At 35.8% G+C, this 26,294-nt stretch overlaps 1 long non-coding RNA gene across 1 annotated transcript; it reads left to right on the plus strand.

Annotated features, from left to right (window-relative positions):
* The first annotated feature begins 295 nt into the window (after nucleotides 1–295).
* LOC108169594 (uncharacterized) lies at nucleotides 296–2,205 on the plus strand. Its single transcript, XR_001785872.3, has 3 exons — nucleotides 296–758; nucleotides 859–974; nucleotides 2,015–2,205. It is a non-coding gene; the product is annotated as an uncharacterized lncRNA (long non-coding RNA).
* The last annotated feature ends 24,089 nt before the right edge of the window (nucleotides 2,206–26,294 follow it).

The following is a 26,294-nucleotide window of genomic DNA, read 5'->3' on the forward strand; positions in this document are numbered from 1 at the left end:
GCAACCCTTAAGACGTGGTGTTTGTGACGACCCGTCCCTAATTTTCCTATGTAATTTCTTCCTGAGTATGTGTATTGACGGTTATGCCCTTATTGGCAAGTGACGTGGATGTATTCTTATCACTTTCATTTTATTTCTCGCTATCACATTTAAATTGTACATGTTGTTACGAATGTACGTAAATTTTATCAGTGTGAAAATCCTGTTCTGGGTAGGTTTTCGATACCTTTTATGTACAAAATCCAAAAATCCTATCCCTAGCTTTTCTTAGCCATCCCGTACACCCTCCTCCATTATCTCACACTCTCACCAATCCCATCTATTCCCTCATTTATGTCACCTAATCAGAAAAAGGAAAAAGGGACTCTTTCCCTTTTCCTTTTCTCTCTCTCCCATATACTTTCTTCTTCTGTGCAAACCCTCAACGAGCTTCAAAGCTCACAGATCGAACCCAAGAACCTCGTTTTCGTGTTCGTCTCATCCTCACGAACACAACCATGTTCTTAAAGCCTAGAATGGACGAATTTTCAACGTCGAACTCGTGAGGTCCGAACTCGGGCAAACTGAGTTCGACGTGTTTTCGAGTGAGTTAAGGTGTTTTGAAGCTTGGGAAAGCTTCTATGAAACTCCTCGAGGCTCTTACAACAATTTGGGAGAAGTTTGGAAGTGAAATGATCGAGTTTCAAAGAGTTCACTTTTGACCGGAACTTTTGAGGCTTTTTCCAGCGAAATCCATCCACTTTTTGGACTCAAAACAGGTATAACATGATTCTAATCTTCACTAGCTTCAAATCCATATAAAGTACGTTGAAACTGGTTGAGAATTGAAGGAGAATAGTGTGTTTGAAATTTTCCCAGAAATCTGATGAAAAACCTAGTTGCAAACGACGACGGATGACGGTGAAGGCAGGGCTCACGGGAGAAGGAGACGGAATATTCTGTCAGAGTTGATGGAATATTCCTGACGGTGTCAGGTAATGCCGTTAAACTCTGTTAGCCTTTAACGGAATATTCCTAACAGCGTCAGGTCCACGGACGGCACTGGTTTGCGTGTGGGGCGTGTCTGGTCGTGCCCTGGATGGCGCGTGAGCCATCCAAAATTTTTTCTGAAAACATTGGGATGTTCGTGACGTCGAGTAGGTCACAATGGTATATTTAAACCCTAGGTTTGAGCAAACTAGGGGGTTTATTTAGGTTTCTATATATGTGCTCTAAATAATTTTATTTTAGTTATTTCACATTTAGGGGAAACGTATCCCGAGGACGTTTAAGGCCAAGCTAGGCTCGGGGGTTACGACCCAATGACGTACTTGTGAGTGGGTAGTTTTTTTATTTTTTATATCTATACATATTTATAGTTTCCAAATTTCATAAATACACCACTTTGCGTATATATTGCCAAATAATTGATAACTGCGATATAATTCTGATAAATGTTGCTATATGGTTGAGATATTACTGTCATGGCATTCATACATATCTGTGCATGCTCATCTTGATGCACCCCGGTGTTAATACTCGCCCTAAGGCTAGGGCCAGGGCCAGGGCCAGTCCTTCACGTGTATGTTCACATCGCACCGTTCGCTCTCCTTGGATCCAAGTTAGGTGCTAGTCCTGTTAGGTAGATTGCATTAGACAATCCGACTTGTATGTGATGTGCTTCTGCACCAGTCTTCACGTGATCGTAGTACTAAAGCATATTGATTACAGCCAGTCCTGTTCGTGTCAGAAATTATCTGTTTGAACTCGTGTGTCAGCTTAGATGGATGAGTACTTAGTTATACTTGATTATCAAATGATTATATTATTGTGGCATTTGATGCATCATGATTTGGCATATTTCTGGTTATAATACTGTTATATTATTGTTGTTTTATTGTTAACATATTTACGTAGTATGTTTTAAGGAAACTATACTTGTTTTACGGCGAAGGTTTAGTATATTCAAAAATAAAAGATTTTCCCTTAAGCATTGTTTTACTGACCCACTCAACTTTGTTTTTCGCTCCTCCAGGACCTAGATAGTTGTACTCTTTGTGGCACTCGAGGAATCTTGGCAGTTCTGACATTCTCTTCTGATTAGACGTATGAACTTATCACTATTGTGTAATAAGTGTACTTTAGTTACTTTGACTACTCTTTTGTAGTCTCACTGTCTATTACGCTCTGAATAATGGTAGTGGGTTCATCCAACGATTGCACACTCTTTCCCTTTCATTATTTAGTATATCTAGTTATAATTAGTTTTAAATTTATTCAGTTTTTCACTTTACTTACCCTTATGGTTACGTCACCTCACAGTGATGGCCAACATGCTTCGACCTTTCTAGGTCGGGGCGTGTCAGTTTGGTATCAGAGCCAATCCTTGGCCGTAAGTGTGCCGACTACGACGTCGGGCCCCTAGGGGGGTGAATTGTGACATCCCACATCACCCAGGGGAGTGGATCCTGTAAGCCTTATATGTATATTCCCACCTCTTCCTAGCACGAGGCCTTTTGGGAGCTCACTGGCTTCGAGTTCCTTCGGAACTTCGAAGTTAAGCGAGTTCGTGTGAGAGCAATCCCATGATGGGTGACCCACTGGGAAGTTCTCGTGTGAGTTCTCAGAAATAAAACTGTGAGGGCATGGTCGGGGCCCAAAGAGGACAATATCGTATTACGGCGGAGTCGAGTTTGGGATGTGGTAAGGGCCCGGGCCGGGATATGACAATGTTCATCCTAAGTGAAATTACAATTATTAACCACAAGAAACCATCGCCAATTTCAGGGAACGTTCTGACCAAAATTGCATCAAATTACTTTTCTAAATATTCTAATGGTCGCGAATCACTAAGACATTTAGATAGTTTAAAACGATGATTAATAATTCAAAACATGCATGTATAATATCATATGTAAATTGAAAAGAAACTACATATTCTTGCTAAGGCTCGTGGCCTCACCCTAGCAAACAAGATTAGTTACTAACAACCATAAACAAAATATTATTAAAAACAATGATAGAAAACACCTTGAAAATAAACTTAAAAAACCCTCTAAAGTAGTGCGTGTGTTTCCTCCACTCTTCTCCTCCTTAACCCTAATGGCTAAATATTTTATTTATACTACTACAAAATAAAACCCTAAAAGGTCTTAGAATAAAACTAGGAAACATAATAAAATAATAAAATAGAAAATAAAAGGTTTCCTATTTGAACTAAAATTCAGACTTCTCAGAAAATCATACTTTTAACTGACCAAATCAACTCCAATTTGGTCCCAAAAGGTCTCTTTTGAAAGCTGAAGACGTCCCCTACAAATCCTCAGAGGAATCTTCATCAAAATATGCCATCTTGGTTTCCAAAATACCCAAAACATCCAGAAACGTCAATCTGGCAAAGCTGTGCGCTAGGCCTTTATTTCATCACCACAGTCAAACGGCTTGGTAGAAAAATCTGGAATTTTGAAATAATCATCTTGAAGGCACACGAACATCCTCCAATTGGAATCACTTCAAAATTCATCCGTTTGATCACTTTTTGCTCTAGAGGAAGTAGAATGTCCTACATTAAAAATATAAATCAAAGTATCAAAATTCTACCAAAATAACAAATAAATTAATACCAAGAATAAAGTAAAATATATAGGAAAATATCGACTCATCAAATACCCCCAAACTTAGCTTTTTGCTTGTCCTCAAGCAAAACAAAACTAGAAAACAAAAATAAAAACTAACAAACTAGAAACTTTATTAAAACTCAACTAAGACAAAATTTTCATCTTCAAGTTGCAATCCATAGAACACGTTAAAAATCAGAACATCTTTCCAATAGTTCCAACTAATCCCACCACAGAGTCTAAAGCCATTAGAATCAATTAGAAAATAAGTCATGAACTTCCTTTGGTGTAAAGTGAACCAACATAACTAAGGAGACTCGACTAAAACTCTTACCTTTTGTCATTTTTATTCCACACATACTAACTTTATATGTATTTTTTCTTTTCACTTTTTTTTCTCCTTTTTTCTTTTTTTTAATAACAGTAGTGGTTGTGCAATGTCAGTTCCCTTAACCTTTCTATCCAACCCATGTAGTGAGCTTTAGGTCAATGACTCCCAAACCACAAAGGCTTTAAGGCACTAGGTGTATAACCCCCAACGACTTATTAACTCGAGCTGAAAAGGCTTCGAAACCAATTAGCCACCCTGCCCCATGCCAAGACTCTACCGTTTGACGCGAGAATCACTGTTGATCAAGCATTACTGACCCCGTTACTAGGTAAAGTCTCGGGTGGAACAATTATTACTTTATTCATAACAAGAACTCAACTTTACTTTAAAACAAAAATTAAAAATAAACTTAGACTAAAAGTAAGGTTTCAATCTCACACCCCACAAACCATGTTGATGTGAATGTGCTAATTTTCAAATTATAACTCCTGAATTAGTGCTTAAGCAACAATAAATAGAAAAGACTCTAATGTGAGATTAATCTTCACCATGTCCATTTGTTCTAACGTTTAAAATAATCTATGGATATTAACTTAAAAAGAATGAAATTTTCTTAACGGACTCAAGAATGAAAAGCCTAAAAATCTATTTCCCACCCCCAAACTTAAATCACACATTGTCCTCAAAGTGTGGAAAAAAAAAACATGAAAATAACTCATAAAAAGAACTCAAATGACTAAGACTACCTAAGTAAACTAATAAAAAGTTAAAATAAATAAACAAACAAAAAGAAAACAAGCAAATAACAAAATTTAAATAGAAAAATAAAGAAAGAAAAGGAAAACAGAAATACCTGGATTCAAAGTGGTGATCTGATGCATGAAAATCATGGGGCCTTGATATGTGGACATGTGCTAAACAATCTGAGGTAAAGCAATGGGTCATGAGTGAGCCCAATCCAGTGAAAAATGGATCAACCCAACGGGTTTCAGCTGCAAGTGCACACGCGCCCCATAATAACAACTAGAATACCCCCCTTTCATTTCCCATTTCTCATTTCGAGCTTCGAAACCCCCAACCGCTTCTCACTCATCCACCATTTATGCAAATCTTGCCTTTTCGCTTCTTTTGGGCAAACAACCCATAAACGGATCTATAAGTGCAAAAAGGTAAACAACGTCATTTTCTTAGTCATCGCCGTTTCCAGTTTCCTTTTTTATAAGAAAATAGAGGAAACCCTCATAGATGTGTGCTTTCTATGTAGAAATCCTAAAAGCCACAGTGATAACACAGATGAAGAACACGAAGCACAACAAACCGGAGATCTAGAGGACAAGAGCCTAGTAAATTTCACAAGATCCTCAGGTTCAAAGTTAAAAAGGTATAAAACATGCTCCCTTCACTGCATTAGCTGAGAGTAGTTCATAGCATTAGGATGATGGCTCACATCAAACTCTAATAATTGTCTATAGTTTGCCTTTGTGAATTTTGTACGTGCATGCATCCATTGATCTACTATACTTATGCCATGTATTTGTTGTGCTTGCATGCCTCCATTAGATGAATGTTTAAGGAAAACATAGCAAAAATCTGGATCTAAGTGCTGGAGTTGACAAATGCCTTCCTTTGTGTTGCATGGTCCACCCCCAAACTTGAATGTAATGGAATTTGTAAGTGAGAAAGAGTGAGCAATGTTTCCAAACAGGGCAGAGAGTAGCACATTAAACCCCCATTGTGAGTATTTCAGAATTGATTTTCATTTGTTGAGGTCTAATGAATGTGGTTGAATGAATGCTGCTGAAAGCATGTTTCAGTTGAATTTTGCACGCTTAATGGATATTTAAGGCCCTTCGAGTCCAAATGCAACCTGCAAAAACACAGATTAAAAAGCTAATTAGAAATTAATTTGACACACAAATTAAACCCTATTGATGACAATTGTAGCAAAGATGTAAGTAGAGATCGTTCTAGACCGGGGATTAACTAGGGATACTAATCAACACAAATAAGACTAAAAAACACTAAACTGGACTCTATAGACTCAAAACTGACTCAAAACACTCAAAACATCAACAAACAATAAAAAAGACTCAATTCTAGACCTAACAAGTGATTTGGACGAAAATAAAACTTAACTTGACTCAAAAGACTAAAAGAAAATAGATTATGACTCAACTAACAAGACTTAATGGATGGGGAATTGTTTTTGACGAATTTAAAACTTAAAACAGAAACTTTGCATAAAACACTTTATAAAAACGAATTTGGTGAATTGAAAGGGGTAAAAGGCTAGTTAGAGGGTCCTTCTCCACACATGACATATGCAAACAAACCAATTTCCAGTTATTATTCCTTTAAACCATGAATGACAACACCCCAAGTTAACCATGATAGCACAAATTAACCATCAGATTTTCCTTATTTCATTGAATTGGACGGGATACGCATCACAACCAAATTATCCTTCTCAAGTCCCCTAACTATGAAAAGCATGATAGAAAACATATCAAAGGTCATTAAGTTCTTTGAAAATCATAAGCATTGACGAGACATTCGTAACTATGAAAAGCATTATACTCCTGCCAAGAATTTACTTAACACAATCATGACTAGTGACTTCCACTACTTATGAATATAAATTCATAACGATTAGGTGAAACTCCCTTATAATCTAGCATCAAGTTTATGCATGCAAACTAAGTATGCATCCTCAATCAACATGCATAAACAAGTTTTAATAACTCAGATAAGTAAATCACATTCAAGACTCAAGAAACAATAAATGGATGTAATCAATTCATATAAAGCATATAATCATGGCTTCGAATTCACCTCTAACTAAAAAGAAATTAGTTCCTCATGTTCGCAATTAAACAAAGATAACTTAAATTAGACATTGAAAATAAAAGATAGAAAACACATAAGAGCGCTCCAGCAATCCAATGTTGAATTCAAGGCACGACAAAGGGCTCCAAAGAATTCTCTCAATTGTATCTGAATATGTGGGTGTGTGGTGTAGGAAAATATGGTAGAGGGTGGTGATAAATATGTATTCATAGGCCTAGGGTACGGCACAAAGGTTGTAGAGGAGAAGGATTTGCATAGCAATTTCCTAGAGGGAAAAGAATTAATGTGTTTAGATGGATTGGGACTCCTAAATTCAAATGGGAAGGATTTAGAATAGGATAAGGACTCCTTTTCCAGCTGGAGATAAGTTTAGATATTGTTGGATTAAATAGGATAATGTTTGGATAATATGGGATAAGATAAGATAAGACTAGATAAGATAAGGTTGGATAAGGTTTTGGATAATGTTTCCTTCTTTTGAGCTGATTCCTTATCTTCGTTGCCTTGAATTTATTTTCTTCATCTTTTTAGCACATTCCTAGCCTCTTGAACTTCAAAAACATCCATCCACCTTACTCCATGCATGTGCTATCCATTCTTGGCCCAAAATTGCTCCAAAATGCACTTTCTTGCCAACTTTGTCATTTGGACCTACAAACACACGAAAATAGCTTAAAACACTAAAATAAGCACAAACTAATTATGAAAATACAAGAAAACAAGCTAACTAAGTCGCATAAATATGCTCCTATCAAATTCCCCCACACTTAACTTTTGCTAGTCCTCGAGCAAAACGAAACAAACAAAACAAACAAAACATAACCTAGATCTTCCAACGTTTGCCTCAGGGATTTCCAATAAACATGACATGTTAAAAATCACTACTCTCATAGATTTTAGTTATCCTTACCCTCGAGCACACACTTAATCACAGTCATCACTCACTAGTTCGCATTTAATCAATTAAAACAACATTTTAAATGTAGTAACATGCCTTAGAGAATTCCCTCAATTCCTCACCGGATATACACTCTATTTTCACACAGATTTTCTGACTACACTCCCTATACTAGGTATATGTGAGAAGATTGATGTAAACATGTAAACTAACACTCACATATATTATGATCAAAGAAGGCAATTTCTGGAATTATCAATGCATGTATATATATGATCTCATGAATGGAATGCTACTACTTAGACGCGAGAACCAGGGATACCATATGCTCATACCAATCCCAAACTCCACATTATTGAACACACAACACTCAAGATTAAAGTCTAAGGGTTGTAACGGGGCTAAGGGTATTGGCTAACAAAGAAAGGTAAGGATAAACAAAGGTTCTTAAAGTAATAGTAAGCAAAGTAATGAAATCAACTTAGAATTCACTCTTGAATGCAGTAAATAACTTGAAACACTAAGAGAATTTCATACATACTTAGGGTCATATTCAAACTTTTTGGACCCTTTCTTCAACAACCAATACTTGTGAGTTCTTTCTCACTTATTTTCACAACTTTTTTTGTCTTCTTTTCACGTTTTTTTTCTTCTTCTTTTTTTTCTTTCCACCCGTGTACATATCCTTCCCCTACACTTGATTTCTGCAATATGTTTGATCAAAAGGAATTCCCTCTAAGTCATGCTCCACTATACTTTAAGAACAAGGGTATGGATAGTCCTATTCTAGGCTAGGTAGGGATAATGTGGCTAACAAGGGAAATAGGCTAAATAAGGCTCAAAGGGGTTAAACCTACAAAACAAATGCATAGGATGAAGGCTTTTTAGCTCTGGTGGTAACTACTAAACAACTTCATCTTGTTATATGTTGTGCACTCAATTTTAAGCTTTGAATGAAATGGGCATGAGTTCTAGTATTTGGAACTGAAGTGATAAAAAGCATTCTAAGTAGCAACCATGCAAAAATAATGAGATTATGCAACGACTTTAGAAAACAAGAAATCACAGATTAATAACTCTCCAAATAAAGTTTAGGCTCAAGTCTCTCAGGGTTGTAGCGTTAGTTTGAGTTCATTCCTTCAAGCATGTTACAAAAACTGATTTTTTTTCCTTTGTGATTATATGTGAATTCGTTAATGACAACTACAACTAAGCATTAACCAAAGAGCATATCAAATTTCCACCCATGTTTGTAATTTTCTTTAACAGTCATGCAATTAAAAACCAAATCCTCATCATTGTGTTGGAAGATATCCTAAGACACAAACACACAAAAACGACTCTAAAATGACTCTTTTTGGGTTTTTCAAAACATTTTCTACTTTTGTTTTTCAAATTTTCATATTTTTCTTTCAAGACACACTAAAACACTTCAAAACGCACTAAAAACACTTTAAAACAGTGAGAAACAACTCTAATGGTGCTAGGTGATAAAAACCCACGAATGTTCAATAGGCGCTTTTGGTTAACGTCTATAGCTAGACATAGATGAATGAATTGATGATCACGTCACTTGTTCTCTTAGAGTCAACCACTCCTTGATAGCATCATACGACAACATTAGGTATGAAATAAGATGATGTTTGTCAATTATGTGTTTCAGGGAAGTGGTTGAATCCTTCATATTAGCCCTTCTATGTTGATGAAATGTTGTAATAAACTAGGATCCCCTCCAGCTAGGTTTACATCTTCGTCAAACTAACTTACACCTTATATTTAACACCCACAATTTCTGCGTTGGCCGAATTTCTTGACGAAGAATTAGGTTGCCATTATGCTTTTTCTTTGTTTCCTTGTGGATCATAATCTGCTTGTATGACCTGCACTGAATACCGTTAAGTATGATTGGCTGTGTTGGTGCACTGTTCAATATAGCAACTAAAACTTTCCCATCACCAACCATTTTCCATGTATCCAAATCGTTTAGTTGGCCGAAAAGTTGACCATGTGACATGCTTAATGCTGCATTTTTGTGAGCCTCCCCCAACACATTAACACTGATGTCTTCTTGCAGGCTTTGTGGAAAAGGTGCTAGTGGCACATAAAACTGGGTAGCGATAAGTTCAGGTGGGATTTTAAGGTCAACTGTTTTCTCTTTTGGGCATGAATAACAGGCAGATGGCTCCTCTTGATCATTATAGCATCTGAAGGAAATTTTGTGAAAAACATGTTCATTTGAGCAACATCTATGGCATACAATTAACAATTAAAGGCGGAATCATGCTTGTATGCACTCAAAAACAAAACATTACCCATGAAATTCAAAGCCTAGTAGAAGGGTGAACCAAGACTCAACTCAAAACAAAGTGAGTTGAGAAACTTTATACCTTTGTTAATTCCTCTTTGCATAAGCAAAGGCTAATCACCCAAGTAGAGGGCCTTCATTCTTGCTTCTTAGCTCCATGTATTTCTTGGATGAGGATGGTTGAAAGGATTCTCCAAGTTCCCAAAGTTGAGAACCTCTAAGTCTCCACACCAAGGTAGGACTTGAAGAAGAGATGAGTGACCTAGAGGAAGTAAGATTGCTAGCTAAAATCCTCTAGGGTGGCCGGCCTCTTAGAGAGAAAAATGGAGCTTGTTTTCTCATCTTTTCTCTAAAAGAAACCCTAAGGATGAAATGGCTATAAAGTTGCCTTTATACTACCTCACAATGGAGTGGCAAACTTGCAATTAAGCCAAGTTCACTACCCCTCTCTATATGGCCGGTTTTCCCAAGCCTTTGGGCTGTTTTGGGCTTCTGGAATTTTGTTTGTTAAGTTGTCATACAACTTAAGCTAATGGGCTTGACGATTCGAAGCCCAATTTGGGCTTTAAGGCCCAAAACTAACTCAAGGTTTAAAACGAACTTATTCATTTGATTAATTAACATATTAATTAATTCTTGCCATAAACATTTAAACCATTTAATTGTCCTTACTCATCTCTGTTGTTTCTTCAATCTCTACCTTACACGGTGTACGATCCATCAGGTTCCTTTTAGTAAGGTAGTGGGCGATTAGAACTCTTTCAAATCGATTGTGAATTGAAACTTATTTTCAATTCTCCCTTTAGTGATTATACACGTTTAGGGCTCCACAAACCATGAGTGACACCTAGCAGTATGTCATGGTTACCCAAGCTAATCAGAAGAGGTGGAGAACCTATTCAGTTTAGGATTACAATGAAATACGGTCTTTCTCTAATAGAATACTCTTGACCACATTGTTTGGTTTGATAGTTTATTCATGTCTACTATCCAATGTGATTCTCTTACTTGTATGATTACCTTGAATTTGATTTGGAACGACTTCCTAAATCTTATTCATACTCTGGCCAAAGATTCTTAATCATATCATAGAGTATGCTCCCTCAAACAGTTTGAAGGTTAAAGATCCCTTGTTGCGCATTCACTTGCCTCCATGGCTAATTGGCTTAACCCCAACTATGCCGTGGACACCCTCTGACGGAAGGACTTTGACATAGTCAAAGATCAAGGACCTAACCACAAGGCAACTATGATGCCTCAGGTCAAAAGACTACTTTGCATTATCCTAACCATGAGTTCTCATGTGACATGAGTATGAGAACTCCTTGTTGATCGTGTTCAGTGGACTCATTCTCTATTGAGCACCTACATGCTTGTCGTGGTGTCAGTCACACCAATGACTCGAGACTAGTCACTCTCCCTAAGAGAAGACATAACACGTACTGATCTTAACGGACTGTCAATGCCCAATTGGCAATCCTATGATCAAGAACGTTTAGGATATGTATACGGAAGAGAATGGTCTCATGAATCTAACTTCTTTAGATCGCATTCTCCCAATTACATATTCCTTGGACTTATCGTTCAAGCGTATAACATTTATATGAGATGGCTTCAAACAATAATCTTTGCCCTTTAAATTAAACTATATTAGTTTAACATGTGAAATGTCCGTAAAGTATCATCATATGATTGGTTTTAGGGCACATTTCCAACAATCTCCCACTTGCACTAGAGCCAATCAGTCTGGTCATCAATGATGATACCTCTTCTGTAGTCATTTCAAAAATGGCTGAGTAGTAGGCCTAGACAATGGATATCTATATGTTATCCATAGAAGCAAACTTGAGAATAACGACGTCACCATTATACATGATTCTTAATCATGTGGTTTAGTCTCTCATTTGAGTTCGGATCTTGATGAGACCTTAATTCCCTGGCTTGAGTTATCGTCCCATTAGTGTCATAGTGTCGATACACTGGAGACACTTTCTGGTTGGAACCGAATAGAGAGTTCATAAATGAACTTTCCCATCTAAACAACATTGTTGTAAGCTTCTATATGGCAATATATTTTGCATTCACAATGGAACACACTAAAGTCATTACTTTTAATGTTTCCATCCAAATATCTCTTTAGTCATAATAAAAGGATATCTGATTATCTCTTCATTCATAATGAAGAAATATCCAATGATGAATTAGATTCATAATTTAATACATTTACGCTTCAATTACGTTACTCTAATTCTTCCTCATTCTTTGAGGAATATATCCTTTAGTATTTCTTAAATACTTAAGGATTCACTTGACAGTTGCCATGGTTCTGATCCTGGGCTTGCATTGATATCGTCTTGTACCGATCTTGGTACAACTGATATCAATGTTTTTCATACAATATGAAATACATAAATCACCTTTCTACGTATGCATAAAGGATTCTATTTATGCATTATGTTTCTTTAGGAGTCAAAAAGGTACGTTCCCTTTGAGAAGAGCAACTTCCTAGTCTCACTAGAGTTGTCCTTCTGATTGAAGTTTATCATCATATGAGAAACTTCCTAGCATCTTTTGTCTATCATTAGGGCTTGATATAATCCAATTATATCGTGAAATCTATCATTATAGATTTCCATCCCATGTTTATAGACTATGTCTCCCATATACATTCTATCGTTATAGAATGTTTAAAGTCATAACTTTAACGAAGAAGTATTCTTTTCATTTCCAAAATTAATATATCATATATGTACACACACACACACATATATATATATATATATTCAAATTTAGAAACATGATTAACTCCCACTAATCTTTTGTAAACCTAGTAAACAAAAGATTCATTTACATCTTTATGAGAAATCAAACGATTTGATCTTTCTCTCATAAGACGCTTATAGCTCCCACTAGCTTGCTAAGATTCATGATGGATGGATCTCTACAACTTACATGTCTTGTGATTCATAGTTTTAGACATATATTATCAAGACTATCTTAATAATGGTTTCGGAAACCCATATTATGTCCAAACATTGAATCACCATTTAGTTGTAGCTAGCAATCTTTGAATTAATTGAAACCAAGACTATGTCAAAGATGGTTTCTTCCAAGTCAACCATTCTCTTTGATTGTAGTCACCTTAAGCTACCAATTAGCTATGAAGGTTTCATTATTTCGGGTCAAATGGTACTTTACCATTTCCTTGAGTATATGTCGTATATACACTCAATGTAGTCATAAGGATTTTCATTCTTATTTCTTTCGAATTAAGAGGTGTAACTCTATGACATAGTCATAAAGTTCAAACCATTCAACTAAGACAGTTTATAAATCCTTCTCGACTACCTTGGAGCTTGTGGTGTAGGAACTAGGTTGTTATATTTGTTGATTATCATCTTGTCTCTCAAAGAACCCATTCTTTGAGTTCTATCTCTCGTTCATTTGTGCTTAGGCAAATCATATAGTAGGATTACAATGAACTACCCAACAAAACAACATTTGTTAGTTGGTTTATAGAAGTGATATCCAAAGGTTAATTTAAGGATATCCACAAGATAATTCTCAAACAAATATTGCTTATTAGCACACAACCCCAAATCTTAACACGATTAAGACTTATCTTTCTTTCCAACTACATCCTATGGAGTTATAAAAATTTTGGAAGATCTTCTAATTGACAATCATATTGTCTTAGAAGTATATATCCTATATATGGGTAATTGATAACATCCAACAAACTAAATCTTATTCAAGTTCGTTCTTCTCCTAATGGAGAAATCCATTATCTTATGATGCTTCTTTCCTTGATATCTTTCAAGGAAACTGTTCCAAAGTGTTACCTTTCCTTGGATCAAATCTAAGGAGGTAAATACTTTAGACGTCTTACTCATCAACTTACATTCTTGAATTCTTTGAAACCTTTTGCAAAGTATTCGGACTTGAGTTTATTCAAAATAAATGATAGTCCAACCTAGAGTGATCTTCGGTGAATGTCATACAACATGAGTAGTATTATGTTGTGGACAAGTGCCACTAACATCTAAGTGAATTAACCTCAACAACTTTGCGATTCTTTCTTCCTTTCCAAAAGAATAAAGATTCAAACATTTTGCCTCTATACAATTTTAACAAGAAGGCATTGGATCCGGATCTAACGATCCAGAGCATCCATCTATGACCAACTCGTAATTTATGTTTTAGAGGTATCACAACTCAGTTGGGATTAGTCACTACCTTGCAACCTTTTGGGTTTTAAGCATCGTTATATTCTAAACAGTTAACACTACCATATCATCTCTATTATAGAGATAATCAATTAGATTACAATAATCTAATCATTCATTAATAAAGAACAATGTTTTGTCAAACAAAACATTTATCCATTTCTCATACGGAATTAAGTTCCTTTATTCAATTGGAATGTAAAGACAATCTTTGTTTTTCATTTTCTTTGGTAGTTCATATGAGGAAGCAAGTACTACCTGCTTTCGCAGAGATCTACATTTGATTCACGTTCCGAATGTGAAGTACTTTCTCTTCTCTCATTAATCTTCTACTTCTTATTAGCTACACTTTTACAACGATTGTAAAACATAGTTACTAATACAAAATCAAGCATTCAAGTAGAAGAACCAACTGTTTTGAACTATTCAAGAACAATTTACAACACCTTCGAAAGGTGTGTTCTTGACACTTGCAAGACATTTCTTGCAAATACCCCTTCCAATGTCCATCCTTTCATAAAGAAAGTTTGTTCCCTTGGAGTTATTTCGCCTTCTTCATTTGACTTCTCCTTTGACTACAATAGTCATGGTCTCTAAACTCCCACTATCTCTCTTGAAACTTATTTCAATTGTGTTACACACATCAAACAATTTGGAGAGCGTGTGGTTATTGTTCACTATATAGTTTACAATCAACTTAGTGAACCATTTGGATAGGGACACAAAAGTGAAGTCCTTGCCTAGTTTTCGTCTCGTGAAGTGGTTTTAACACTTCAACACTCAATGATTCAAAATCATCATAAGTCCATGTTGATGGACTATTTTTGTCAACCAACCATTATGTTCTAAACATAATTACAAACTTTCAAGAGTTGTTCAAGGCAACTCTCATTTCTTCATACAACAATTTGTAAGTGAAGAATCATGGCACATAAAATGTACATGCCCTTGTGCTTACTTCTCAAGTTCCTTGTTCATGTAACAAAGAAACAAGCACTAATGTTTGCGTTAAGTAAGAGTTGTTCAAAGCAATTCTTACTTCTTCATACAACAATTTGTAATTGAAGAATTATGACATTAAAAGTGTTGTCCTCTTTATGATAGACTTATCTAACATGTTCTTCCAATGATACATTATCAATAGGAAGATTGTGAGGATGATACTACTTAGGTACATATACAATCCATTTAAGACAATCTATGGGATTGTGGTACCAAGTCCGGAAACTAAAGCTTTCGGCTTTTTCTTTGTCAAGTTTTGGATAGCGTTTGCAAATATATTGGTAAATAAATACATAACGAATATAAATTGATTGATTTTAAGCCATTTGATTCGGGTTTTTAAATCAAATAGCACCACCCACTATTTTTTGGCAAATTCCATATCCCTCATCGGAATTCAAGAGTTTTGGAGGAAACTCTTAGTAGGGTATGAGAGACTCATCATTACCAAGCCCACCTCACAATGATATGATGTTGGCTAGCATCAATAATAATGAGAGAGTACGCTTACTCATTTGCATCTCTTGCAAGTACCCATCTTATTTGGCCTCTAGAGAATGAAGCCTCACAATGATATGATGTTGGCTCCATTGCACTTAGTTAAGTCATTCCCACCATGCAAGTTTGAGTAGGGGTTTAAAAACAACCTTACAATGATATGATGTTGATCATTCTCGTTGCCTACCTTCACAACATCATGTATGCATATAGAACTCCTCCTGAGTGTAAGCACGCACTTTGTACTCCCCCATGATAGGGTGAAATCGGTGTACGAGTCACAAACGATCGGAGCCTACCACGGTGGAAGGCCACGAAAGAGTGTTCAAAGTACTCTCACGCTTATCAACTTAATAATGGTTTGGTTGAGGGTTTTAGGTCTCATCACATATAAGCATGCATTTTAATCTTATTAAAACAATTTGGTCCTATTACAACTATTGGTCCATGTGATTGATTTAGTTGTACATGATACTCCCACTATGCTTGTAAAACGGTTTTTAAAGCAAAAGTATATGGTACTACTAACATAAGGTTTGCATTCATTGATGGACTATATAGTTGCCTTAGGGCCTTAGGATGACTATGAACCTTTGATTCTATCCAACACTAGCCTAGTGTTGAATCTCGGTCTAGGGATGGTGATTGATTTTAGTTACACGTTTAATCACATTAAGGTGTGTTTTTCCTATTGGGCGTTGGACCCAACTACTCCAATTTCATGCATATCAAATATAACAAGAAAGGAGTACTTCAAAGTAAAGAAGAGCTTATGCTCTTTTACAACATTTGATCAAAACAAATTACTTTAAAGTAAAGAAGAGCTTATGCTCTTTTACAACATTTGATCATATCAAATTACAACCAAAATCTAATCTACACATTCCCATGGTTCAAACAAATTTGAGATGGGCCTTTCACATAGCTCAATTATCGTAGGCTTAGGTTCATAATCACCATTTCCTTAATTTATTAACGCTTTAACTAATTAAACTTGAATGCAACATTTTCATTTGGTTTTTGTTTCCATAGAATTGATTTAAATGGAGCTAAATGAAATGAAAATCCAATTCTCATTTAAAGATACAAAACTATTTTGTTCTCAACTAATTTGGGCCGAAAAGCAATAACCTCAACCATTGTGCTATTTTGCAAAACACAAACTTTTGAGGTCCCTTTGTAAAAACACAAAAGTCCACTACTTCATGTAATTACAACTATAACCCAAAAATTTCAACAAATGCAAAAACTTCATTAAAGGAGCAAAACAATTTGTCCTTTAGTGATTTTGGGCCTTTACGTAAAAACGTAAACTTTCGGATCAAAGTACAAATACACAAAAGTATCAAAACTTTATGTAATTGCATAAAGGCCCCAAAAGTACCCTATTTAATAGGGTGGCCTATTTTGGATGAGAGATGGTGTCATAAAACTTTCGAATTTTTCAACAAAAGTGAAAGGTGATGAGTAGGTTTGAAAAAGTGATTTCCATAAAACATGGTTCCTTGAAACAAGGAAAATGTGTAAGTGATTGGTATGGTGTTGATTGAAAAAGGACAACTACAATAAAGTCACACCAACCACCATAAACAAAACTTTATGAAAAACATCAAACACTTTGAATCAAAACACCAAAACTTTTTGTTCTTGGTTAGAACATAACAAGAACAATGAAGAACATCCATGAAAACCCATAAGAGCTCCATGAACATTTTTCACCCAAAGACACCCCAAAAACTCTCAAACTTAAGGGAAAAAACATATTACCATACTAGGGTACTTAGGGGTTCCTAATGTCACTTTAAAACACTTTTAACAAGACAAACATGAACCCAAAAATCCACCCTTTGGATTTGGCCGAATTTCCCCAAAAACATGGCACCAAATTTTAGCTCCAAAATTCATGCTCATTTGAACTACATCTACAACATTTGAGATGGCAAATTTTCTACAAAATTTACATTCAAAGAAGCAAGAATAAAGCTTGTAACAATCACAACATCAAATCATAAACTATGAAAATACAAAACCCAAAAGGATTCACCAACTACTAGACCTAGGCTCTTGATACCACTTGAAGGAAATTTTGTGAAAAACATGTTCATTTGAGCAACATCTATGGCATGCAATTAACAATTAAAGGCGGAATGATGCTTGTATGCACTCAAAAACAAAACATTACCCATGAAATTCAAAGCCTAGTAGAAGGGTGAACCAAGACTCAACTCAAAACAAAGTGAGTTGAGAAACTTTATACCTTTGTTGATTCCTCTTTGAATAAGCAAAGGCTAATCACCCAAGGAGAGGGCCTTCATTCTTGCTTCTTAGCTCCATGGATTTCTTGGATGAGGATGGTTGAAAGGATTCTCCAAGTTCCCAAAGTTGAGAACCTCTAAGTCTCCACACCAAGGTAGGACTTGAAGAAGAGATGAGTGACCTAGAGGAAGTAAGATTGCTAGCTAAAATCCTCTAGGGTGGCCGGCCTCTTAGAGAGAAAAATGGAGCTTGTGTTCTCATCTTTTCTCTAAAAGAAACCCTAAGGATGAAATGGCTATAAAGTTGCCTTTATACTACCTCACAATGGAGTGGCAAACTTGCAATTAAGCCAAGTTCACTACCCCTCTCTATATGGCCGGTTTTCCCAAGCCTTTGGGCTGTTTTGGGCTTCTGGAATTTTGTTTGTTAAGTTGTCATACAACTTAAGCTAATGGGCTTGACGATTCGAAGCCCAATTTGGGCTTTAAGGCCCAAAACTAACTCAAGGTTTAAAACGAACTTATTCGTTTGATTAATTAACATATTAATTAATTCTTGCCATAAACAATTAAACCATTTAATTGTCCTTACTCATCTCCGTTGTTTCTTCAATCTCTACCTTACACGGTGTACGATCCATTAGGTTCCTTTTAGCAAGGCAGTGAGTGATTAGAACTCTTTCAAATCGATTGTGAATTGAAACTTACTTTCAATTCTCCCTTTAGTGATTATACACGTTTGGGGCTCCATAAACCATGAGTGACACCTAGCAGTATGTCATGGTTACCCAAGCTAATCAGAAGAGGTGAAGAACCTATTCAGTTTAGGATTACAATGAAATACGGTCTTTTTCTAATACAATACTCTTAACCACATTGTTTGGTTTGATAGTTTATTCATGTCTACTATCCAATGTGATTCTCTTACTTATATGATTACCTTGAATGTGATTTGGAACGACTTCCTAAATCTTATTCATACTCTGGCCAGAGATTCTTAATCATATCATAGAGTATTCTCCCTCAAACAGTTTGAAGGTTAGAGATCCCTTGTTGCGCATTCACTTGCCTCCATGACATGAGTATGAGAACTCCTTGTTGATCGTGTTCAGTGGACTCATTCTCTATTGAGCACCTACATGCTTGTCTTGGTGTCAATCACACCAATGACTTGAGACCAGCCACTCTCCCTAAGAAAAGACATAACACGTACTGATCTTAATAGACTGTCAATGCCCAATTGGCAATCCTATGATAAGGAACGTTTAAGATATGTATACGGAAGAGAACGGCCTCATGAATCTAACTTCTTTAGATCGCATTCTCCCAATTACATATTCTTTGGACTTATCGTTTAAGCGTATAACATTTATATGAGATGGCTTCAAACAATAATCTTTGCCCTTTAAATTAAACTATATTAGTTTAACATGTGAAATGTCCGTAAAGTATCATCATATGATTGGTTTTAGGGCACATTTCCAACAGCATCTCCCACAGTTTACTGCTTGAATTTGAAATCCTTGATTGGTTATTTCTATGTACGATTCAGTTGATTCCAACAATTTAGAGAGTTTGTCCTCCACCGAAAACTCTTGTGGCACATTAAGCTGCTGAAGATGCTCTTTCAAACTTTGAGTGTAGAACTCTGAATGGGGATTGTTCCAGCTCCATTTTGAATCGCTTCTCATATTTATATACTCCTGGACATAATCTGGAAAATATTTCCTCTCTGGACATTGCAAGATATCATGGGTCTTTGAATTGCAAAGAGCACAAATTGTAGGCTTAAATCCATAATAACCCATTTCTGTTAATGAAACCCAAATAGGTGGTCCACCGGGTTTCATATTGAATTCAGGGGGAAGTGCAAATTCCATCGTTGCATTGCTTGTAACCTACAAAAACAAAATCAGCAATTAAATAAAAAGATATATACAATAATAATTAACTAAGAGTTGATAGACACAAATCATTTAAAACAATCCCCAGCAATGGCGTCAATTTCTTAATAGGGATTTTACCACCTGTAAAAGTAGGGATAAAAATACTTAAAATACTTCCAAGAGTGCAAGGTAATTGTAGTATAGATGGCTCTAGTAAGGTCGTTCTCTTCAGGGATTGAATGAATAATCTATGTTAAATCAAATCTTAATTAATTATTTAAAACAAAGTTTGAAAAAAAAAGTTGATTTTATGATTTAAAATAATAAAAAAGAATTTAATAGAAATTAATTAAATAAAGTGCCAAAATAAAATAAACTAAAAGAAAACAGTTTTTGAAAATTAAAATTGTAAAAGCCTAGAGTTCTGCCGTCACCTTAACAATCATATGTAGTTCTTTCAATTACTTATGAATTACCCATGCATATGTTTGAAGGTTAGGTTTTTCTTATATATATCCTACTTGGAACTTCCAACATAGAACGTATATCTAACATGCAACCCGTCCGGACGTTCAGATCAAATATGAACATGAAAGACTCATTATGCTTTATGAAAACCCTTTGAAAAACCATGCAACCCTTAAGACGTGGTGTTTATCCTAAGTGAAATTACAATTATTAACCACAAGAAGCCAGTGCCAATTTCAGGGAACGTTCCGACTAAAATTGGATCAAATTACCTTTCTAAATATCCTAATAGTCGCAAATCACTAAGACACTTAGTTTAAAACGGTGATTAATAATTCAAAACATGCATGCATAATATCATAAGTAAATTGAAAAGAAACTACATATTGTTACTAAGGCTCGTGGCCTCGCCCTAGCAAACAAGAATTAGTTACTAACAACCATAAACAAAATATTATTAAAAATAAGGATAGAAAACACCTTGAAAAAAACTTCAAAAACCCTCTAAAGTAGTGCGTGCGTTTCCTCCACTCTTCTCCTCCTTAACCTAATGGCTAAATATCTTATTCATACTACTACAAAATAAAACCCTAAAAGGTCTTAGAATGAAACTAGGAAACATAATAAAGTCATAAAACAGAAAATAAAAGGTTTCCTATTTGAACTAAAATTCGGACTTCTCAGAAAATCATATTTTTGGCTAAACAACTTAAATCCGATTTGGTCCCAAAAGATCTCTTTTGATAGCTGAAGACATTCCCTACAAATCCTCAGAAGGAATCTTCCTTAAAATATGCCATCTTGACCTCCAAAATACCCAAAACGTCCAGGAACGTCAATCTGGAAAAGCTGAGCGCTGGGCCTTAATTTCATCACCACAGTTAAACGGCTTGGTAGAAAAATCTGGAATTTTGATACAATCATCTTGAAAGGCACATGAACATCCTCCAATTAAAATCACTCCAAAATTCATCCGTTTGATCACTTTTTTCTCCAGAGGATGTCGAATTTCCTACATTAAGAATATAAATCAAAGTATCAAAATTCTACCAAAATAACAAATAAATTAATACTAAGAATAGGGTAAATATATAGTAAAACATCAACTCATCAAAATGGATTTTTTTGTGATAGAACCATGAGGAAAAATGGTTTTGTTTTATATCATGATATGCATGTTGTTTTATGCTACAAATTAATGTGATGACTTGAGAATGAAGGGGGCATAGCGACCGCCTTGGGTTTCGATCCCCTAAACCTCCGGAAGGGCTACTACAAAGTGATTAGTATTGCTGCCTTTCTAGGAGAGGTACTAGGATATCTAAGGGTAGAGCATTAAAGGACACTCTTGCTACACCTTACCAGAAGTATATTCGTTTGGAGTTGGCCCAGGTAAGGAATAGTTGGTCATTAGACCGGTCATCAGGCATGTAGCAATTCATTGGGATTCTTGTTTTCTTTTTAAAAGGAAATTGTGTGAGCATACAATCTTTTTTCAAAGCTAAACAAAGCTTTTGTTGTGCATCAATCATTTTCCTATAGTATATGTAGTATCGTATACTCTTTTCAAACCTAGCTGGGGTGGATTCCCTGAGGGGGAGTGATGAACGTTTGTGATGCTCACCTCTACTTTATTACAAGACCGGTGCACCTACAAATAGGCGATCTGGACTAAAGTCGGGACAAGCGTTGTTTATTGCTTGTCAACTTCTTAATCGCTCATTGACTTTCCACTGGTTTTGTTTGTACATATGCTATATTCCCTGCGTCCGATGGAATCTTTTGTAGCTAAACTTAGCGCTTTGTACTTTCCAAATCATACTTAAGAGTTGGTTAGTATGTTTACTTGCTTTAAACTCTTTGGTTTTGTTGTAAGTTGTAAACTTCGTTTTGTTGTAAAAAATTTATCCAAATTCCGTTGCCCTTTTATTCTTCATTTTACCCAAATGATTTCCGCTTCCGTACCGCTTAAAAATAAATTATTTTACTTCCCTTCAAATAGTCTTACATTCTATTGGGAATGTAGTGCTATAGTGTTGGAATTTAACACTATAATATTACGTTACTAATAGAGCGTGGCACTGTTACGTGCCCTTTTTTTGGGTATGACAGAAAAATGGTATTAGAGCAACGGTTGATCCATTTCAATAGAGTTTTGTTGTCTTTCTTCTAATTCATCCGTTGTCGAGTCACAGAACGAGTTGTTGATTCAATCTTTTTCATTTCAGTTACTACTCTATTAACAAGATGCCTAGTCCTCTGACAAGTCCAAAAGAAAATAGGGCACCATTTGATGCACAACAAATAGATGAGATGTTTAGGGCTTTTCAAGCATCGCTGAATGCTGATTTGTGCACTAATGAAGAATGTGTACATGATCGAGAGATGTCTTATCTCGATCGTTTTATGAAAAATAAGCCGCTCAAGTTTTGGGGAGCGCCTGAAGCTGAAAAAGCTAAGAGTTGGTAGGAACATATTAAGAAGAAAATGTGAACTCTTCATGTACCACTAGAATTTCAAGTTAATCTAGCTTCACATGTCTTCAAAGGTGAAGCAGATTTATGGTGGGGTACCATACGTGCTCAGTATAACATTGAAGAGATGAAATTTGATGATTTTGAGCAACTTTTTCTCAAGTGTTACTTTCTTGATGCAATGAAGCATACTAAGATTCAAGAATTTCTTGATCTTAAGCAAGGGAATATGACTGTGGCTGAGTATGTCACCAAATTTATTAAGTTGAGTAAGTACTCTGATGGTATTGCTAATGATAAAAAGACAATGGCTATTAAGTTCAAACAAAGGCTTAAAGACTCTGTTTGAAGCCACATTGTAGGTCAAGGACCTAAAACTTATCATGAAATTGTGGAAGTAGCCTACGAGTTAGAGCAAAATTATCTATTTACTCAGAATAATCAAAATATGTATAAAGGATTAGGATCGAGAAAAATGACTAAGAATTCTATGAGAACGAACAAGGGAGCAGTAATAGCAGTGGTGGATATGGTTTAGAAGGCCAAGGCCTATTGAATGTTATCATTGCCATGAATTTAGACATACTAGAGATAAATGCCCAAAGAGAGAAGTTTCAGGATCCTTTACAACTCCACCAAATCGCTTTCAGCAACCAATTAGGACAAAAACTGTGTGACAGCCTAATCGTTCTCAGCCAGGACAACAACGTGTCACACAAAGACAAATCAAGGAAATTAAGGCCGTGGAGCTGGGGTTCGTGCATCTAGAAACGGTGGTAGGGTGTTTGTTGTGTCTGGTAGTAGTGTTAGAGAAAATACTGACGGAGCACTTAATGGTATGGTTTTAATATCTAGTACTGAAGCTCATGTTTTGTTTGATACTGGTTCATCTTATTCCTTCATATCTCTCTGGTTTGCACACATTTGGGGATTTCAATATGAGGCACTAGTGAGACATTTGTAAATTTATCACTGTGTCACCTTCTGGTTAATAATCAAAGGTTAATTGCTGACTTGTATCCTTTGGAATTGAAAAAGTATGATCTTATTTTAGGAATGTATTGGTTGAGAAAGCATTGTGCTATCATAGATTGTGAGGAAAGAAAGTTGAAGATGTGTACCCTTGAAGGAGAGGAGGTTATTATAAAAGTGGATGAAAAAGATTATGTCCCCAAGTCCGCTGTTGAAAGCTAGTTTACAAAATAAAAAAACATTGTTGTGTTATGCACTCATTCCTGTGGTTTGCACAAATTGATACCAGGAACACAACCGATTTCGGTGGCAACTTATCGTGTGGCACCAGATGAACTGGTGGAATTTAAGAAGCAGTTGGATGATTTACTTAGAAAATGTTTCATATGAGAAAGCAGTTCACCTTAGGGAGCACCAGTGTTGTTTGCTAAAAAGCATGATTTCACATTACGATTATGTGTTGATCATCAGAAATTAAACCTTGTGACCATCAACAACAAGTACCATTTGCCAAGAATTGATGAGTTGTTTGATCAATTATATAGAGCGAAGTACTTCTCAAAAATTGATTTATGATCTGGCTATCATCAATTACGAGTATGGGAAGAGGATATACCAAAGACTGCTTTTCGCACTCGTTATGGACACTTCGAGTTTGTAGTCATGCCATTTGGCTTAACTAATGCACCAACTACATTTATGGATCTTATGAATCAAGTATTCCGACCGTACTTGGATAAGTTTGCTACTATTTTCATTGATGATATCCTTATTTATTCTAAGACTAGGGAGGATCATGAAATGCATCTCCATACAATCTTACGAATTTTAATGGACAACCAGTTGTATGCTAAGAAGTCGAAGTATGATTTCTGGCTAACACAAGTACAATTCCTTGGACATGTAATATCTAGAAATGGAATTTGTGTGAACCCTGGAAAGATAGAAGTGGTATTAAACTGGGAGCAGCCTAAGAGTGTCTCGGAGATACGAAGTTTTCTTGGATTGGCTAGCTATTATAGAACATTTGTTCAGGATTTCTCAAAGATTGCAACTCCATTAACCGGTCTCACAAGAAAGAGAGTAAGATTTGAATGGGGTGATAAGTGTGAGTCATCTTTTGAAGAATTGAAAACAAGACTTACCACAACGCTTGTGTTAGTATTGCCTAATAACCAAGATCCATTTAAGATATATACAGATGCATTAACATAAGGACTCGGATGTTGCTAATACAAAATGGAAGAGTTGTAGCTTATGCTTCAAGACAGTTAAAGAATTCAAGAGGAGTTATCCAACACATGACTTGGAGCTAGCTGTCGCAGTACATGCATTGAAGATTTGGAGATGTTATTTGTACGGCAGTAAGTTCAATGTTTATTTAGATCACAAAAGTCTTAAATATATATTTACTCAATGTGATTTGAATTTGAGGCAAAGAAGATGGGTGGAGTACATAAAGGATTATGATTTTGAATTGTCCTATCATCTAGGAAAGCAAATATAGTTGTTGAAGCTTTAAATAGAAAGACCAGGAGCACTTTGTCCTGTCTGATGGTGGCGGATAAAGAGATGTTTGATACAATACAAGATTATGATCTAGAAGTGCAACATGATGACATAAGTACTTATTGGCGAATCTTAGTCTAGCACCATAGTTGGAGCGATATATAGTGCAGAAACAACATAAAGATCTTGAACTACAAGAAGTAAGGCAGAAGATAGTTTCAGAAGAAGCACTTAATGAATGGAAGCTTCATGAAAATGGTAGTGTGAGGTACAAAGACCGAATGGTTGTAGAAAGAAAGTATTAGATGAAGCTCATAGAACGCAGTTTGCTATGCATCCTGGAAGTACTAAAATGTATAAGGATTTGAAAAGGCAATATTGATGGAAAGGTATGAAGCATGATGTTACTATTTATGTTAGCCAATGTGTAGTGTGCCAACAAGTAAGGCAGAACACCAGAAGCCGTTTGGAATGCTATAATCATTACCGATCCCAGAATGGAAATGGGACAACATCACGATGGATTTTATTACCGACTTACCAAGATCAAAGAAAGAACAAAATGGTATTTGGGTGATAGTTGATAGACTTACTAAAGTAGCTCACTTTCTGCCTGTGAAGATGGATTCGTCTATCAATTACTTTGCCGAATTATATATTGAATGGATTGTTCAATCACACGGAATTCCAAAGACAATAGTCTTAGATAGAGATCCAAGATTCACATCATGACTTTGGAATAAGTTACTGTTGATCATGAGTCAATATTAGGAAAAAAGGAATGTAAATAATAGGAGTCCTTTTTAAGTAGGTTTGTATTAAAGCTTTTGTTTCCTTGTGGAACTTAGATTGTACATGTATATATTTCAGAACAAGTAATACAAGAAGACATTCCGTAAAAGTTCTATTTGGTATCAAGAGCAGGCCGAAACCCTAGTACGTTCCGCTGTGCGTGGGTGCCTGCGTTTTTTCTGCAAATTTTTCTGCAGAAAACAGTGTGGGCCGTGAGTGTGTTTTTGGCTGTGTG

The sequence above is a fragment of the Malus domestica genome, chromosome 16 (assembly GCF_042453785.1).
Source record: "Malus domestica chromosome 16, GDT2T_hap1".
In the NCBI taxonomy this organism is placed as follows: domain Eukaryota; kingdom Viridiplantae; phylum Streptophyta; class Magnoliopsida; order Rosales; family Rosaceae; genus Malus; species Malus domestica.